Genomic DNA, 19,915 nt, shown 5'->3' with positions numbered 1-19,915 from the left:
GTGCAAGAAGCTGGGAGGGAGCAGAGCCGGGGCAGCTGACCTGAACTAGCCAAAGGGGTATTCCATACCATGGAACGTCATGCCCAGTATGTAAACAGGGGGGAGTTGGTCGGGAGGGGCAGATCGCTGCTTGGGCATCGGTCAGCGAGTGGTGAGCAATTGCATTGTGCATCACTGGGGGTTTTTTCCTTTTTTTTTCCCCTCTTCTTTTTTTTGTTGTATTCCTTTTCATTACTATTAATTATTATTATATTTCATTGTTATTATTGTTAGTATTATATTTTACTTTAGTTATTAAACCGTTCTTATCTCAACCCACAAGTTCTACCTTCTTTCCCGATTCTCCTCCCCATCCCACTGGGAGTGGGGGGGGGAGTGAGGGAGCAGCTGCGTGGTGCTTAGCTGCTGGCTGGGATTGAACCATGACACATTTTTTTTCCCCAAAAGATCATGAAAATGGAAGTTTTATAACAAAAATACTAGCTTTATCTTAATTAAAGCCTTCATTTAAGAGAACTGGCCCGAAAATTAGACTTAGCGTACTTTTGGCTCTGGCATTGAAGATACGGATGGAAAGTAGCAGTCAAGATACTTTCTGCCATTCTTCATGTGTTCTCCTTACTGTAGCAAGGACATTCAGAGTCCCTGCCACTGGAACTGCAGGGAGTTTCCAAATGTATACAAGAACTTAAAAAACAAATGCAATATTCTGTTGGATAAGGGAAGAGATACAGGGAGAATTTCATATCGGTAGCTTCTGAAAGCAGAGAAGGTTTTAAAAGGGACCGTGCTGTAAAACTTCCTTACTGTGGAGCGTTGGCTTTGGAAGTAACTTAGTACTAGGTATCATCAATGGCATAGTTGCTTGGTTGCAGTCTTGTTGTGGTTTGGGTTACCTTTATAACAAAGATCAGCGTGACAAGAGCTTTCTTGAAAATTGCACTGTTGCTTGTCGCAACCATTGATTTTTATTTTTTTTTTTTTTTAATTTTATTATTTCCCTTTGCTTTTCAAGCTGCCTTCTCCCATCTCAGGCATATGTTTGATCTGTACTTGCTCCTTGAAGTATAATGCAGGCTTCTAGTTTTTAAGTTATATCTATAAGGCTGAATGGAACATTACCCTCCTTGTTTGACCTCCCACATGTGATACACAATCCATTAAATCTCATGTAATATTTAAGAATTTAATACATTCTTTGCATAACATAAAGTAATAGTACTGACAAAACACTGCTCCAAGCAAAACTGCTTATACAAACAGATGATCTGTGAGCAGTGGAACTAATGAAGCCCTGTTTCCTATAGATTTGTCTTACATATATTAACTGGCCCTTTCATGTCCGCAGTACACCCTCTGCTGCTTTTCCTCTGCAGTGTCTGCCAGACAGTGCTGGGGCTGTTGAGGAGATGGGTGCGGGCGGCTGATGGTGGGTGCTGACCAGCTTGCTCTCTGCTCCTTGTGGAACATGTGGGTTAAAACTGTGCCTCAGAAAAGGAATCCTTTACTCAGCCGTGGATTTTTTCTAAACGTACAGCAGCTTAGTGTATCTGAAACTTAATGTCTTTGCCAAAGTTAAACTGAATTTTACATCCTGTTTAGAAGGTCTGCTCTCTATTCTACCAATTACGTAAGCTCCGTTTGTTCAGGAAACCAGACCAAAGAAACGAGCGCGAGCTAAGGTTTCTTGAGTATGGCACAACGTGTTTTGTCTTCGTGGTGACCGTGTTACTTGTGCTGTCCATACCCTTCGTTCCTCTCCCGTCACTTCATTGTCTCTGGGGTTTGTGCGGACTGTATTTCTGCTTTGCAGCAGATGAACGTCTTTGCCCCTTGACTGGCTTATTTTTAGCTGCCAGTTGCGCAATCCACTGAGCAGTCACTCTGAAGGAAAAGAAAATACTTATGCGCCTAGAACAGTTATTTTCAGGGTATTTTAGTCAATGGCTTTTCTGTGGTATGGCTGAACTATAACATAGACTTCAGTAGTGGGATATACAGTTGTCAGAAGACCTGATGGTGAAAGGAAGCACAAGGTAATGTCCGACTCAGTAATTTGTCTTGAGGACCTTTACTTCTGTATGCCAGAGTTCATCCTTTTTCCTAATCCTGCTTGCTTCTCCTTCTAGCACACTTTAGTTTTTGAACTGCTGAATGCCAAAAGTATGCCTAGTTTTGGACGTCAAGGAAACTATGCTCCATCATCAACACTAATTTAGACAGTACTATAGTCAGTAAGACTAGCAGTTTCAGTAACTACTTGTCAGATATTGTTTTGTCAAACCATTTCTAAAACTGTTATTGGTGCTTAACTAGTATAATATCACACTTCATGTTTCAGGAAGAGACCTTGTTCTGAGTAATGTGTGTTTTGAGTAACTTTTTGAATTAAGTTGATATTGAAGGATGATTAACGTAATTTATTTTGGAGAGAGGTTTAAATGTAGCATCAATTACTTTTGTAATCACTGAGACTATCAGCAGTCCAAGATAGTTAAAAATTCCTCTCTTGGTTAAGAAGACTGGGTGGACGATGGTACAAGTTTGTGTTGTAGGCTATGAGAACATGGAGAACTTTCCATTTTATGAGATTATATGGTGCGGTCATACAGTGTAATAAGGCTGAATTTTTGTATATTTTGTCAAGGTTAACTTTTAGTGGATGTTTTCAATCATTGATTAACCAAGACATCTTAATGAGATGTGACATCATGTACAGATCCTTTTGTGTGCCTGCTAAGCCTTTAATCTGTATTACTATATGCTTTTAATTTTCAATTGACTTCTACTAATAGCTTTTAAAGGGTTATCCTTAATACTAGATTTGACAACTAATGGAAGATTTATGTGTCACAATAATACAGTATCTATCATCTAGTGAGATTCTTACTGATACTGTTGTGAACAACTTTCATTATATGGGAAAAATTTCCACTTGGCATGTTTTTTAAAGAATTTAAGTAAGAATTATTGAATTAAAATGTCTGACTGCAGATGCTGAGATGAGAAAAACTTTTACCTACTTTGACTTTTGCTTGTGTAATTATACAGTTTCATAATGCTAGACTGGTGTTAAAATTATATCAGATAATTAATGTGACAGTTGATTAGTTTCCCATTTGAAATCATGGCAACTGAACAAGTGAAGATTAGTCCATTTAAGCTGTTAGTAACTTTAAAGTATAATATTGGCAGTCATTCAGGCTTTTAGGATTTCACGGAATGAAACTCTAAATAAACAGCAGTAAGAGACTTGGTTTGTCTGATTGGTCTTTATAAGTCGAATTTAATTCACAGCTGTATCCAAATAGGGCTCGCCCCTCCCCAAGAGCCTGCCAGGTGCTGCTTCCTCTGTCCATATACTTCAAACTTGAGATAGCTCCATTGTTATGAATCAGAATTACATTTCCTTTGTGCCCTTTCATCACCCTATATTTATTATTTTCTTGTTACTATGGTTTCTGGAAATGAATTGGATGACAATTGTTTTGAAAACCTAATCTGTAAACAAACAAGTATTTCAGTGTTTCGATGGTACAATGAATAGTTTAGCCATGAACTACCTCAGAGCTCATTAAAGTGCTCAGCATTGTTTTTGAGGTTAATCCCATTGCAGTCCAGAGTATTTTGATTGCTAAATCAGTGGGAACAGAAGGGTAGAGCTCTGGCTCTACCAGTACAGGCTTATTTTTTTATGTTGGAATTTTGTTTCTTTTTCCAGCTAAAAATTCTATTTGCATGTAGAGTTTACTTAATTTTATAAATCTGTTTTAATGTGGAATAATGCTTGGCAATATATGCAGTCACAAAATTCTCAAATGTTACTTATTTTCTTAAGCATTGATACTTTTGCCCCCACCCTCATGCATATGCATTCTCGTAGTTTAAGACCAGGTAGTAAGAAACTAATATTTGCCACGTACAACGTATTCTTCTTCAGTTTGTAGACAGTGTTCAGGGAATGAAGCATTTTTTCAGTTCTTTTTATTCTCATCAGTGTATGGCTGGCCCGATGTTTTATTTATAGCACCTTGTCTAGATGCTGCCCTGCATCTGTTGTCACGTGGGCACTGTCAAGACACTTACCACCCTGCTGTCTGGCCCCTGGCACAGTCTGAACTCTTCTGTCAGGTAGCAGTTCTCATCTCACAGTCAAGACACTGAGATATGGGAAGATTAAGGCACAAACCTAATTCACTAGGTGTTATAGTGACTCTGTGTGTTTGAGACATCATGACTTCCTCCTCATCACAAGAAAATTTCATATAGAAAATAGATGGGGTAGATGTTTTACCTGTTCTACGTGAGACCAAGACAAAGTAACTTGAGTAAAACTATATAGCAAATCAAACCAAGAAGCAGAATTAGATTTCAGATCTTTCTGCATCCAGTTGTGTGCTTGTCCACCTGCCTCTAGGTTGTATACCCCAACCACAGCACTTTATTGTTGAAGAGCTTTTGAACATGGCTGGTGCTTTGGATTTCAGTTGACAGCTTAAGTGTCAAAGGATTTTGAACATCAAGTTCAAAGTGCTGGGAAGAGGAAGATGCCATATGACTCCATCTAGAGAAGTTTTGCCATTTATGGCAGAGAGAGAGAAGATAAAAAAGTCGGGTCAAACGAGTGCAAGTTACTAGAAACTAGAAATAAATTGCGAATGTATGTGGATGTACATGAAAATACATTCTTACTGAAACAAAGTTATGTCAGATGTCATAGACTTGTAAGATTTGTTATCTTCTTGGTCTACAAAGGAGAACACAATGGGTCAAAGCAGTTAATGTAATTCATTTGATGTCAGACTGATGGTGGTATCTTGGTGAAAAGCTAAATCTGTGGTTAAAGAATTATTTTCTAGTCCAGCTTCAAGTTGTAACAAACTTTACTGTTGCTTTTTGCCTTTTACCAAAGGCCTTCTCCTTTTACTTTATTAAAGCACTACCTCTAATTTGTTTTCAACTGTTATTTCTGCTGTATGGTACGGTTTTTGTATTAACATAGCAAACAGTGTCAAAATAATGGATGCTTTGCTTCTACCTTGGCTTTCCAAACTTGTTGTTACAGTTTTGTCAACTTTATGACATTTCGTTTGTTCTTATCCCCTCCTCTGTTTTCTTGGCATGTTTTTCAGAATGTGTTTTCAAGCACCTCCTTATTATCCTTTTTTGATATTTAATGCGCTGTTGTTGGGAATTGAGGAAGTGTTTCATCCAAAATCACTGCAGAACTTCCTTCCCATGCTGCTGCCAGAAGTGCTGCAGACTAGCTACTTAATTTGCACAGGCAAAATTTCAAAGGGAAGGTCAGCTGGCCAGGTTATGCCCCTGCGGGGCTTCTGTATGTCTTCCTTTTAAATGCCATTTTTCTTCTGTCTGTTCTACTTTTTTCCCCTTACTTGTCCATTGGGAGGAAAATGGCTCCAGCTAAGCTGAATGGTGTGAATCCTTGCTTTAAGGTAGAACTCTCACAATTTGGCATGTGTCACGAGAACAGTTTCAGGGTAGTTGAGACTGTTTATGTAGGGTTTTTTAACATGTCAGAGAAAAGTAAATCTGGCAGAAAATGAGCATTATAAAGTCAGGTCAGAAAAGCACAGGAGAAAGTGGCAACGTTTGGCTGCAGGAATGGGGAACCAGACTGCAATGCCAGAAAGGCATGTGAAATACAGATTCACAGAAGGATAATGAAAATGAAAATTCAGCAGCTGAGATCTATTCTAATTATGTGGTAGCTACACTGGGTGTTATGTGTTGCTGAGCTCCACTGCTGGTGTAATTTAGTTGATACAATATGAGCACAGCTTCAGTGCACTCAAGTTTGGTCAAATTTAATTGTGTATGTTGAAATTGCTAACGGGCTGAGGGTGTGTGAATGCATCTAAAGGCACACAGGTCATCTGCTTCCCCATAGGGAGAGCAGTTGTAATGATTCCCAGCATTGGTGAGTTTTATTGAATTCCAAACTACCATAAAAGTAATTTAAAAAAAAAAAAATCGTGCTAAGAAAACTCCTTTGAGAAACAAATTGCATAATGAAGTTGTGTTTCTGGATTCCCCTTATTAATATGGTTAATACATGGTTATATGTTTGATAAAGATAAATACTGAGCAGTGTTTTCCTCTTTCAAGGATACAGCCATACAAAGTGCACTTCACCATTGCTTTCTTGAACTGGGAGTGGGTTATTGGGTCATCAGAGGAAGCGTGAATGCCCCAAATTCTTCAGGGTCAGACTCTGAAAACTTGGTGAACTGAACAGTACAAATTCTAAAATAATGAATGACCCCGGTCGTCGAATTTGCAAGTTTCTTTGAATTTTAAAAACAGAAGCAATGTTGTCCTGTGAAGGCTGAAAGTGAAGATACACATTTAGGTTTTGATATCCCTTCTCATTATTGCAGTCTGGGGGAGGGGAGAAGACCCTGGGCCAGCAGTCTGAGGAACATCAAACACAAACAATGCTGCTAAGAGTATTAGAGAAGCATTATGAGAAGATTTGGGATGAACTTGGAGTATTGATCTTGTGAGATCCTGCATTCCCTGGCTTCATAGTAGCATCATTATTTTCAGTTCTGAAACAAAGTGAGTTTCTCTTCATGTAAGCTGGACTCAACCTTGAGCTGATTACTCAGCTGGACTATTAGTAAAGGAAGGGGAAAGATCCAGACCTTCAGTCCTTACAAAACTGGAAGAAACAAACATAAGAATCCCACTTATAATGTAGCGCTTTTTAATGAGAGGTACTCTTCCCATATTGTCCATTTCATAAAAAACAAACAAACAAAAATCTACAGGCTGCATCTTGGTTTTTTGTAACTTGCAGCTGTTGGACAGTTGTTTTGCTTTATTGCTTAGCTGTATCACTGCAAGAAAAGCTATAGAATTTCTTTACAAAACAGACTATTGAATTTAAGCTCTTTCTTTCTAGACTTAGTCATATCTTGTTTCTTTTAGTTTTCAAGAAAAACAAAAACTCAGTAACTTTTTTCCCAGAATTGAAAAGATGAAATATTTAATCAGAAATTCAGTACTTGGGTCAAGTCAGTTTTGTTCAAACCCCTAACTGCTGCTGATTTTGTGTAATAGAGCAGGAGATCCCTTAAATATTTTTTCTACATACAAACTTGGTGCATTCCTTTTTCCAGTATCTTTATATACCAGTGTAGACAACTGGCTCGTTTCCTCCTCTTTACAATTTCTTGCTGACCTCAGTGATGGGTTTAGTTTTGTCTTGAGCGAATTTAAATCAGGTTGACACGCTGTGAAGTCGAAATCCAACATATGAATTCTTTGCTGGGCAGAAGCTCATCCAAAGAACGTGTGTGGTTTAGTTTGTGTTTTCCCACTGTACTTACACCCTAGGAAATGGGTTCTTAAATGTAAGAACCTGGTTCTGCTCATCATCTTATTTTAAAAGTCTCTTAGTGTTTGTTTTTTCCCACCTTCTCTTTCTGGGGAAAAGAGGAAGATCTTCCTCTGTGGTGACGATGACTTTTTTTTTCAGTGCTATACATGAAGGGAGTGAATTTTGTCTGAACTCGTAGCAGAGAGACTGTACCATCTATTACTGGTCCTTAGGTTCCTCCATCAGTGAATGATTACCTATATGAAGAAGAAAAAGGGGATGAAAACACCAAATCCAGTTACTCAGCCTCATAGGAGAGGACTTGGTGAACCCAAATCGTCAGTAATTCCCCACTTAAAACATTCACAAGAAAGCCAAAATAGGCATTTTGGGGTACAATGAAGAAAAGCTTATTCAGGCTTATTAAATGCAGATTATAGCCTGTCAAGTTAAATAGCAATGTTGTAATTACTTTGTTTAGTTCTATTTTGAATTCCTTTTGTTAGTACTCAGGCTGCAATTAACATACTAGAGCAACCATTGTTTCTTCTTGCATTCCTTTACTCTTTCAACGGTCCATGTGAGATTGGGGAAACTGTACAACGTATTTGCATCTCTTTGAAAATAAGTTATTTGAGCTAGTTTAAATTTTGGTTGATGTTTTTAATTTATTCGAATGGGATACTTCCCATATCTGTGCGCGTGTTTGTAATGCCAAGAAAAATGTAAACAGACACTACTTATGATCATCAGTATGGTGAACACAAAAGCACGTGGATAAATTCAGCTTTTAAGTAGGAGTGCACCATTTCATTATAATTAGGTGATGACTCATGCAAATGTCACCAAGACAAGAGCTGTAAATGAACTTTTCAGGACTACTTAATATGTTTACTTTGTGTCGGATTTCTAAAGACACTTGGTTATACCTGCCCAGACAAAGGGTGCCCAGGCTGCATGCAGACCTCGACTTGTGAAATTCTGCAGGAGTCTGCTGGTGTATTTTCATAATTACTATCTTTTTATTTTGAGCTTTTGTTCCTGAGCTTTTTATTTTTTACTAGGTAGACGTGTTCATTATGCAGTAACTCACTGTTTAATCTACACAGAATAGGATACTCTGTATGACCCTAAAGTAAACAACAAATGCATTTACTTTTAAAACCTTATTTATAACTAGTAACTTTGACAGGGAGTCTTCATCCAGTCCTTGTTGTTCATTGTTTCAAATGAGATGCTGGTGGGATAAGGCACAGTTTTGGAGAATACGTTTGGTTTAGCAAGGTTGATGGCAGAGTTGGGAAATGATCCTTCTTTGGTAGATCTGGAAAAATCTGCATTTTCTTCAGTCAGGAGACATCTTTTCATTGACCTGGCTCTGTTACCTGTAGAGGTGTTTCCTAAACAGATGTCCAGCTAACACTGGAAAGGTTACTGGACAGGTCTGATGTTTGGGAGCCATATTTTGCCCTGGTGTATTAATCAGTGACAAAGTAGTTGCATTTATTTGCTGAAATGATCTTGGAGCTTCAACAGCACCTCTGCATTATTTTACTTGTTTTGAAATGAAATGACCCTTTGGAAGGGCACTTCTATTGGTGTTTTAGGGACAAGACACATTATTGGCCCGTAATAGCAAATGTAAGTTTAAATTGGCTACTGGAAAGTCTTTTGCTTGAAGATCGCTTGAGTTTTCACTTTCATTTCTTTTGATATATTTGTTCCTCCTTGGTTACTTTTCAAAGAGAATGGATTTTAAGGAAGGAGTAAGGATTACACTTTAAGTGTGTTTTAGCAACACATCTATTTTATGTATGAAAATTCTGTTAACTTCAGGAAAAATATATTATTAAATTGTCTAGACACTCTGCTCTTAGAGAGTTCAAATTTTAAGTACTCCTCCTTCTCCAGCTCCCCAATAATGGAAAAAAAATGAAGTATCAACTTATTTTTAGTTACTGGATTTAAGAATGAGACTTCAGCTGTAATAGGAACTACAGCTAGCTGTGTCGTATTCAGCCTGGACTAATAGATTTGAGAAGAAAGCGTTGCCAGCTGGAACGTGCGTGAGTGTTATCTGCATGTGTGTTGTAACAGATGTTGAGCAGAGACTACTTGTCAAAGGTACCTTGTAGTATCTTTCAAAGATGCTTGTTTGTTTCAGTACATTTTTCTTGCATCACTAATTTTTTCCATAAAGTCAACCACAAACTGCATTATTGGGGACTCCAGCTGAAACTTGTGGTGAATAGGAAATAGATTAAACACAGGTTTTCCCTTTTCTCTGGTTGCCAACAGTGATGTCAGTAGTTTTAATGATCCTTACCTCAGCTCACTGCGGTCCTAGCACTCGCTATTATAACACTTGTCTTCTGCACTGTTTTTATATGTTGTTAAGGAAATGCTGATGGCTGTTGATAAGAAACAATGAGGTATCCAGCAGATGACTTCAATTCCGAATAAGGTACTTCCGCCTTAAAACATACTGTAATAGTTCACTGAGGAGAGAGGAGATTCAGATTGTTTTGTCAAAAATTTAAGAAATATTCTTTTAAGTCCAGCAAAGAGCATTTGTACACTAAAATTGAGGATGGGGCTTTTGGCTATAAGTTACGCACAAACAAGAATGCCCTGGATCCAAGGCCTTATAGGTTGACTGTATTTCCAGTGACCTTGGAGGAGCAGCTTTGCTCTCAGAATGGCTGTTTTCTAGGCATCTTTGTGCACTCAGACAGAACAGGCACCGCTGTCCTGTAATAGTAGCACGGGTTGTCATTCTCAGTTACACAATTCTTGTTTTGTGGAAAGAGATTTGTCAGAGGAATTGGGGATGTGAAAACAAATAACTGCAATCAATAATTTCAGACAGTCCGTGGCAAAGAGTCTAAATTCTTTTTCCTTCACAAAGTTAGAAGAAAACAAAAGCTACCAATATATTTTTATTGAAGGGTGACAGATAGATTTCCATGTTGTACTGCTGAAGATCCTGGAGGTGTAATTACAAGCTTGAAACTGCTCCGTGCCCGTGCGTCCTGTCATACCTGCAGCTGAAGTTTGTATGAAATGCAGCCTGTACCAGTTTGTGTCCTACATGATTCTGGCTCTTCATGCCAAGTCTCAAACTCTTGGATATTTCAGCCTGCTGTGTTTTTTCACTGTTTTTACACATGTGCAGGACTTTAATATGTGAGCGTCTGGGTTTCTGTAACTGCGGGTTTCCTCAGTATTATTTTCTTAGTGAATTTCTCTAGGAAGTGTTTTGTTTTTCAAATAGACTTGTTACTCTCTTTCTTCCTTTGTTCCTCTGACTTCTGAATCCAGGAATGAATGCCCGCTAGTAGTGGTTGCGATGACTTCCTTCCCATATTGGTTGAATTGGTGAGGAATTGGATTGGACAGGCCATTTTGTTCAATATATGATGTATTTGAGTTTAGATGACCTTAATACTAGTGAAGAGGTGTAATACTTGGCCCTGATACTGCAAATTATTATTTATGTACTTAAAATCTCTTAGCAGAATAAGGTCTAGCGATGTAGAAAAGCTGTTACTTGCTTTCCTTCCGCTTGCCCTGTATGTGCGGGGCAGGTCGGGCTGTGGGGCCCTGCTGGTGGGCACCCAACTGTTCCTCTGGCCCTGCTGGACGGGAGCCGGGTGTGAAACACCCGCCTCAGATAAGCAGCACGCAAATCACGCACGCTTTGCTTCTCCATTTAAATGAAGCCATTTCTCCTTTGTTGCTTGTCTTTATTAATAAAGTATGGCATAACTGGCTAATTTTAGGTCCAACGTAGTTGAAAGCTGCAAAGCTATGTGAAGCTGTATATAGATATTTGGGTAGGAACATTCCAGTAGATCGCAATGTGAGTGCAGAAGAAAGTTGAAAGTAAATAAGAGATCTGTGAGATAATTCTCCAGGGAGTTTTCACAGCATACCACACATCATTTGCAGGGATAGGCTTTCCTTTCACTTGAAGGACCACACAAAGTAAATTCTGTTCCTTGGGCAATTAAAGAATATAGGACAGGAGGTCTTTTCAGTTTTTTTACTTCAGCGTGTCTATGGGAAGCCTTTATTTGTGTTGAGGAAAATGCACTGTTTACCTATCTTTTCAGGAGCATAGTTAATATCGAATATAGAAATAGACACACTTTTATGTAAAGTCTAAGTCTTGCTTCATCAGATTTTAGGCGAAACTCCTGAAATGTAAATGATGGTAGTCCTCTAACCCCAGTTAAAACAAAAATAGTATTCATTTCATTGGTGTGTTGTTCAGTCCCCAGTGGGCATGACTGCATGTGACTGTAGAGTGAAGAGAGGAGGATGGGGCTGTGGTCTGCGGTGGCTCGGGGATTACATGCTTGCGCGGGCAGCGGGGCTGACACCGGCGGCTGGTGGGAGGCACGCGCTGTGCATGCGTGCGGCCAGCCGTTGCAGCAGGGCCTTGGGTGCAGCGGGGAGGCACCCCATGGCGCCCGACCTCAACCCTGTGTCCTCCAGCAGGGACACCGCTCCCCGCTGGGGGCCGAAGCATCTGCAGGGATTCCTGGCAGGACCCGAGGCAGATTGGCACCGAGAGTGCCCCGCTGTGCACCACGTTGCTCGTGATCAGAGCCCTTGTACTGATGACCTGCCTGTGTAAAATCAGCTGAAAAGCAGAGTTGAGAGGACTTGTGGACAGAGACAGTTGCACTGTGTGCTAGATCAGGGAGGCTGGAGCCAAGAGATGAGGAGGACTGGTGGGACAGGGTCAAAGGCTGCTTCTGATATTCATTCCGCAGTAAACCTGTGTTGTGCATTATTAGGGTTGCAGGACCTTGTTATTCACCCAGTCCCCTCTCAGAGAGAGAAGCAGAATGTAGATAAATTTATGGACTTCAACAGGATTTTCTGGGTACAATTTTTTTTGTAACTTGTATGTCAATAGGGAGTGGTAATGCTGCACCCCTCATGCTCCATTCCTTGGTCATCCTTCTCATGCAAGCTGTGGCATTTGCAGGTGGCCAGGAAGCCTACAAGGAGGCCTGATAATCTAATGAATCTTTCTTGTAGTGGGTAAAAACACCACCAGCAGGCTAATGGTTTGAGCTTTTCTTTCTCTTGTCACAGGAGCTTGTCAGAGTTAATCAGTACGGACACTTAAATTGTTTCTGCTTAGGTGAATTTCTTGCAAGTTTTGAATGTATTTCTGACTGCTTTGAATTTTATTGCCAACATCTGTTTTAAATGCTTTTGGGATTCAGATGCTTGAGTACAGTTCAACTGTGTATGCCATAATTTCTCAAGGTGCTAACATTTTCAGTTTGGATGATAACTCTTATAAAGAAAAAAAAAAAAAGGAGGGGGAGGGAAATAATTACAGAAAAGCTTTTGAAGTGCCCATGATGCTGATTTTCTTTCTCTTTCAATTTCAGAATGATGACCTATACAACCTCAGCAAATCCTTCTTTTAACTCATGGGTATCAAGACTATAAATGTTTCATGCTCTCACAACTAGGACCTCACCACCTCCTCCTCCTCCTCCTCTTCTTCTGTAAATGGGTACGATGCATCCAGTTCAGTTTGTTTACTTTACACAAACCTCAGGAGTTAGTTGACTGAGCTGCACATCCTGTGTTGTGCCAAGCAGAAGCACTGTGACACCTGGACAATGAGTCTCTCTTACTTCATCCTCTACCATAAGGACTTAGCTGGCCACCATGAACTGATGTGCCCACCACTATGTCATGGTGAGAATGGGTATTTTACTAGCACATTTACACAACTTCATTTGCTGCTGAAAATCTGTATGACAAATCATCATTGTAAATTATTACATACAAAACTTAATGTTGGTTGAAGAGTATTAAATATTTAACATAGGTTTTGATTTATACATGTACTTTTTTAATTAAAATGTAACTTTTCCTACAGCACATCTTTTTTGATGTGGAACTGAGGTATACTATATTCTGTTGTAAACAGAGTGGGAAACCTGCTTAAAACAAGGCTTCTAAGAATAGAGTAGGGTACTATTCTTGTTTTAAGATTGTAATTCAGAAAATAATATAATATGAGTCATTGGTCCCTGGGCCTTGATTGTACAGTCATATTTACTGATGCTATCAGTTGTAAGATAACCCTGATGTTGAGTTGAGTTCTCTCCAAAAGAAAAATAATTTTGTACTCCTTGTAAAATAATAGTCTGTATTAACTACAATGAAGACAAACATTACTGTACATGGTATTTACAATTGTCAACTTGAATTCATCAATTGCACAGGAACTGACAAAAAAAAACAGAAAAAAAGAAATCAAAGTCTTCCATTGTATATATTGTAAAGAAAAAAAAGCAACCAACAGAAAACCACAAATCAAAATGAAAATAAAAAAGGGTGAACTTTTCAAATTGACTCTTTCCCTGGAATGAAAATGTGGGTGTTTGTAAATTCTGGAAATCTCTTTCTATATGTAATAAACTAGATACTGTTTTATCTGCTGTAGTGTTTTTGGGGGTTTTTTGTTTTCTTAGTAAGCTGTCTCAAATATCTCAAATTGTCCCACCAGGTTTCTTTGATGTTTCCATTGTGTGTAATTGAGAATGGCTGTGGATCACCATAGCTTAAGAATAAAGTCAAGTGTAATTAGGTGTAGTAGGGAGCATGCTTCCTTGAATTATTTCACTAAAGCTCTTGTTTCAGTTTTCTGGAGAATCTTCAGGATACAGCCCTCCTTCCACTTAAGTCGGTGGAGGAGTTCACAGAAAGTGAAATCACTGGAAGCCATAGCAAGACTTCAGCATAAAATTTAAAAAGAACAGCCCAGATGATTGTCTGGAAATCAGTGCAAGAGGAAGGATGAGGAAGAATTCTTCTGCGACTCTCCTGTGCTCCACTCTGGTTCTATGCAGATAGAAATTCTTTTGTGCACAGCATTTGCAGAGCCTTAATTTTTGGGGGGACTGGAAAAATACTAAGATCATGGATTTCCAAGTAAAACGTTGTTGAAGTGATAACTGAACTTGAAGCCACATCAGGTCCCTGTTGGTCCCTCCTCCTGCTTCTGCAAAGCAACTCCATGGACCAGTACATGTTCAGCACGATTCTTGTTATCAGGAAAAGGCAGGCACTCAAAGCACCAGCTCTCCCTGCAGGAAGGCTGACAAACCCTCAAAGAAGGGGTTTCTTTCCCCTGAGATGTTTCTGATGTCTGGGGTTAGGCTGTGGTTAATGCAGTGTCGTGTTTTGACTGCACTATAGATGAAGGGGCCATTGCACAGCTATTTTTCACCTCTCCTTTTGCTGGCGGCTTACTGTTCCCTTAGATCTGCTGGTATTATTGCACATACATAACCACTTTGACCATGTCAAGTCAAAATAGTCACTTAAAGGACTTGCAACTTAAGAATACTTAAATCATGCCAGATCACTGGGAACAATTGCATGAGTGGTGATGCTGGCAGATTGAGGATGATGTTGCATGGTGAGGCTGCAGCCTGAGAAGGACCTGCGACTGCCCAAGGTGCTGCCTTTGGAAATCTTGGCCTTTGCTGACAGAAGAGTCTCCTGCCAAAGAGGCTGATACCAACCAGTAAAAGACACAAGGCTTTGCTTCTTTTTTACGTAGGAGGGGGCAAGTTGATCCACAGTAGCTTGCCTGTTACTCTTGATGAGCGTTGGTATGTATTTTTCCAAAGAACCTTTAACATCTAAGAAGGCAGCACGTGCTTAAAAAGAAAGCCACATGCATCAGACCAGTATTTAAATTTGTAAGTTACCCATTTTCATTCTATCTTAAGATCCTTCTTTTTTGTTTGTTCTTTTTTTTTAAATGGTGTTTAGTTGCAATGAAAACTTGCAGATGTTCTGAAGTAAAAACATAAAAACAACTCACACCCAACCCCTTTGCCCACAGCCTTCTCCAGCTTAATGAATTAACATAAATGTTCACTGTGTTGATTTGGTTGCTAAATATTAGCCCATGTTGATGTTAAAGTGCCTTGGATAGAATGGTATTTTATGGCCATTGCGCTTTGCATTGTTTCAGATAATTTGCGTGCTCTAGCAATTACTGAAATAATGGGTTTGTAGGTACTGGAAACTACTGTTAAGTTTTAAAAGGCATTAGTGAGTACATTTAATCCTGGTAAAAGTATTTCACAGTGATACATCTATGAGCAAATTTTGTTCATAAAATATGAATTTTAAAAAATTGTAGGAATTGGCAGGGGTCATTACAGAAGGGAATGGTGGGAGGAGGGTAGTGCTGATCTGGTGGGTTTCCATTCATGTTAATAGTAATGTACGGCTAGAGAAACAGCTTGTTAATGATGCTAACGTGCATTGGTTTTATGTTAATCGTTATTTTTTTCCTAGTAAAATTAAACATGCCTGTTTAGCAAATGTTTTGAAAAGGCTTTTGAAGCAAAATGCATTCATAACCAAACCTGAAACTCTTGATTCTTTTCTTGCATGGATTTTTATTCTTATAGATTGCAAACTTTAATAAGTAGACCATTATGAACCGAACCCTTTTAATTAAAGCATAAATGCCTCAAAAATATGGTACTATACTATCTTATCCTTTTATGAATTCTTTTGTTCTCTCTGCCACAGAACAGATTATTATTTCTTTAAATTTGAAAATGAGCAAATGGGATCATTCCTATATCAGCTAGTAAAACTCAGATGCTCAGGAGTTTTATTTCGCTTTGACTTTTTTTCCAGTGGAAGTTTCTGGTTATTATTTGAGTTCCTTTCTGGCTCCATTACTGGGACAGCTTCAATTTTCAAAAACTCTGTACTGAATGCATTTATTAGTGCTATTGGTTGAAAATGGATGGGGTTGGAAAAACCATTTGAAGCAGTCTCCAGGAACACAAGCAACACTTACATGCTTGGGTTTTTGCAAGGATTGCTGTCTTCGAGCTCAATTTGATGCTGAGCTGACATGTATGTTGTGGAACTCTAAATAAATTTTCATCCTTCTAGTCTTTGATATTAACCTCTTTAATTAGTATTTAAAATGTCATAACTCTCCTATAATGTTTATTAATTTTTTTTCCAGCAAAAGTACAAATCCAGAAAGCAAAAAGGAAACTCAGGCCACATTTATAAGCATATTCTAGTGCTGTAGCCTTACTTTCTGCGTATTTAAGAACTAAGCATCCGTGTCCATCTTGCTACCAGCTGACTTTTAGCTGAGGCTGTTATTCATGCCCTCTATTACAGTCAAAGGCTGTGTAATGAATAGTATGTGCTTAAATGGGTCCTATCAGCTTAGCGTGTGCTATATTTCAGTTACATAATTCTACTCTGCAGCAACAGATTAATGCAGCAATATGAACAGCCTTCACATTTGCTTTTGAAATGATTAGCTGAAGCTAGTACTTGGTAGCAGCTTAAGTACAGCATGTCGACTGTTAATTGAATCAGTCTGGATAGATGTTTGAATGCTTTGTTCTGCAACTTAATTCACCTAAGCTGGCTTAGTTTAAAGAAGCAATACTGAAAATAATGAAGTTAGGACAAAACTTTTACCCATCTCTTTTGTGACCTCCAACCCATCTCTGGGTGCAGCTGACTTTTTTTGGTTTTGGGGTTTTTTTCAGCCTGCAAGACTTGAGGTTAGTTCACTGGTGTAAAGTGGCGGTATTCACCCTTGTCTAGTTCACCTTGTGTTTACCTGCTTATTAGTAATTTCATTAAGTTGTGACTTTGAAGATACCATAAATAAGTTGATTGTGAACTTATCGGATGCCCATATGAAATTCTTCAGGCTGTAGGATGGAGAATGGAAAAGAGTGGAAGCGGAAAAAAATTCAGGACTTCCAGTTTGTAGAAAAGCTCTTTCTTTTTTGCCTTTATACCTCTAAGGTGATACCATTCTCAAAAAAAGATGAAATGAGTAATCTGAGATGGGGAGGACCATGATCTGTCATACTCACTTCTTTCCAAATGTGTGTTCTGAAAGAACATTTATATATAAGAGGTAAAGGTGGAGGCTAATCAATGACTACTTGAGAAAGCAGGTGTTATTCTAATTTCTATATTTAAATACTTTCAGGTTGGAAGTTTTGTGTTCTACATTTGGACTAGCAGTAACGGGATAATCAAACGTTAGTGTATGCCTGCAATGGGCAGGCTCAGATGTTACAGAAAACAACCCAAGAACTCTGCATCTGTACTGTAAGACAGAGTAAAGCTGGGTGCAAGGCCTCTCGGGGCGGGGGGTGTGTGTGTGTGCGTGTGTAACTCGAACACCTTGTGCCTCGTGGAGCTCGCTGGGAACATGTTTTCTGCAAAAGGTTCTGAATTCCTGATCTGAATTGGTAGATGGTTTGAAAATCGGTACTTTGCATTACCCAAGGGCTGTGGAAAAGTTACTGCTGGGAAGTCCCCCTAACACGGCAGAACCTATAGAAAGGCTCTGTTTGGTAGGTATCCCCCTGGCTGCAAGGATCCCCAAAACTACCATTTCTGCTGTATTAGGATACTTGACAGTTATATTTGGAGATGGACAGTAAGAGAATAAAATAAAGCCTATATGCCTTCTGTAGATTAAACCAATTGGATAATCTCAGAGAAACAGAGTTATCTGTAGGCAGATAAACTACATTGAATCAGAATGACAGGAAGAGGAGTTATTCTGTGTCGTGGCTTGAAAATAATGGTTATGCTTTTTCAACTACTCTTAGGTCCTGCTTCTATCTATAGAAATTGAAGCATTGATTATTTAGAGGAAAGAGACCTCACTGGAGGACTCACCTACTATGTTTGTAGAGGGTAGAGTGTTGCAAGGAAAAACCATTAAAGCAGCAGTGCTGCTACAGAATTGATAAAAAATTAAAAATACCAGATAATGTCTTTGATATTTTTGCCAGTAATTTTTGAAAAGGAAAAGTTCTGCCTTACAGCTCTGTTCCTGTCTGACTGTCCAAAGGCTTGTGGCATTACAGTGTATTGTATGCGGCAGTCACAATCTCTGCCTTTCTTTTATGCTTTTATTTTTTAATTTCAAAATCAGTCTGGCACCATTTGGCTGTTTGATGTCATGACTGAACCTTCCTGGTATGGAAGCAGGGCTGAAAGTCCCTCCTGTTGCGCATAGCTGTGCTGTACAGGGCCTGGGGCGGGGGGAACTTTCTGAGAGGCCCTCCTGTTGAACTAGGAAGTGATAGCTCCTGTCTCTCGTTCTCTTGTTTGGGTTTTTTTGTTTTAATAACTATTAATTAGACTGAATAAAATGTCAGTTATGCCATGAATTATTTATTGTCAATAAAATACAATAAAGTTGAAATGTCAGGGGTTTTCCCCTCAGTTTATTGTGGACAGTGGTACTGCCCTGTTACGTTTCCTCAATGCAGTGGTAGTGCTCTGTTTTTCCACTTTTTTGAACATTAACTGAAAGAAGAAATGATAATTATAACTGTTTATCAATTTACTGTTTCACCTTCAACTGGTGAATTTAGAACAGCATTTCATTTTTCTTTAAACTGTTGTTTGGAAATTTGATTAAGGCAAGAGTTTGAAAACAACAAAATTTCTCACATACCCTGATTCTCTCTGCAGTCAGCTGAGGTGGGTGCAAGGCAAACTTGTCATTGTTTTTTTCTTCAGGCTGTATCTTCTGAAATCAACAACAGGTTGTTGGGTTGGTTTTTTTAAAGGCTGATGGAAATAAAGTGAGTGTTCGGTTCCTGTGGTCGCAGTCTCAATCCAAAACATGGATTGAGCCCATGAAGGGCCCGAAAGTGGTTATTTGTTCTTTAAATACAGATATGACTAACTTCAGAGAAAAAAGGGTGTCCTCTAACAACCTTTATATACTCCTGCGGTTTCAATAACTAGAATTTGATTATCTTTTCTCCAGACCAGCCTGCAGGCCCTGTGCACTGAATCTGCATGCTTTTACCTCCTCCTCAGAGGAAGTCATTGCTGTCTTGCCCAGCCTGCCATTTTACCACAACATCTGGCTTTCCTCAGCTACATGGCAGAGTAATCTAGCTCATACTGTCAGTGTGCCTTTATCAGTAGCATGTTTTGCATTAATTTCAGCTTCTTCACAGTGTGTCTGTGACTGCTGTAATGCAGCCTGCTGGTACAGTTCTTGCCAGCTTCCTTTAGTCGTGCAGTCCATCTACTTCATCCACGCCGTCGGTGCCACCTCAGTGGGATCCCACAGGAAAAGGTAAGCTGAAATTCTCTTTCCTAAATCTGCCAGGAAATAATTTGCCTGGGCTTCTTCCTTGTCAGGCTTTCTCTGTGTGAAGTGGCCCGGTAATCTGTTGGCTCATCACCAGTCTCCCAGTCATGTGGCTAATCCTGAGGGTTGTCATCTGAGGTGAAAGATAAGGAGAAGGGTCTGAGCATGACACATGTATGTGAAAGATCAAGAGACTTCTGCCTGCTGTGTTATTTTTAAAATTAGAGCTAACAATGAGACATGAGTGAGCTGTTTGCTCTTACCTCTTCCAAAACATTGTATGAATGTGGATAAATCATTTAATATTATTGCCTTAGTTTTGTGTATGCAAAATTAAAATGATTTTTACCTTCTTCACCAAGTTGTTAGGATGATTAAGTAAAGAA

At 39.1% G+C, this 19,915-nt stretch overlaps 1 protein-coding gene across 1 annotated transcript in view; it reads left to right on the top strand.

The window, feature by feature from the left end:
- IRS1 (insulin receptor substrate 1) overlaps window positions 1-13,824 on the top strand; it is a 57,270-nt gene extending 43,446 nt beyond the window's left edge. Inside the window, exon 2 of the mRNA XM_050902399.1 lies at window positions 12,760-13,824. The gene's annotated coding sequence lies outside the window, so the exon portion shown is untranslated. The remainder of the gene's footprint in view (window positions 1-12,759) is intronic.
- Window positions 13,825-19,915: the final 6,091 nt, after the last annotated feature.

Source organism: Gymnogyps californianus, chromosome 10, assembly GCF_018139145.2.
Source record: "Gymnogyps californianus isolate 813 chromosome 10, ASM1813914v2, whole genome shotgun sequence".
Taxonomy (NCBI): Eukaryota; Metazoa; Chordata; class Aves; order Accipitriformes; family Cathartidae; genus Gymnogyps; species Gymnogyps californianus.
Note: the sequence above shows the minus strand (reverse complement) of the source record. Positions and strands in the feature narration are given on the sequence as shown.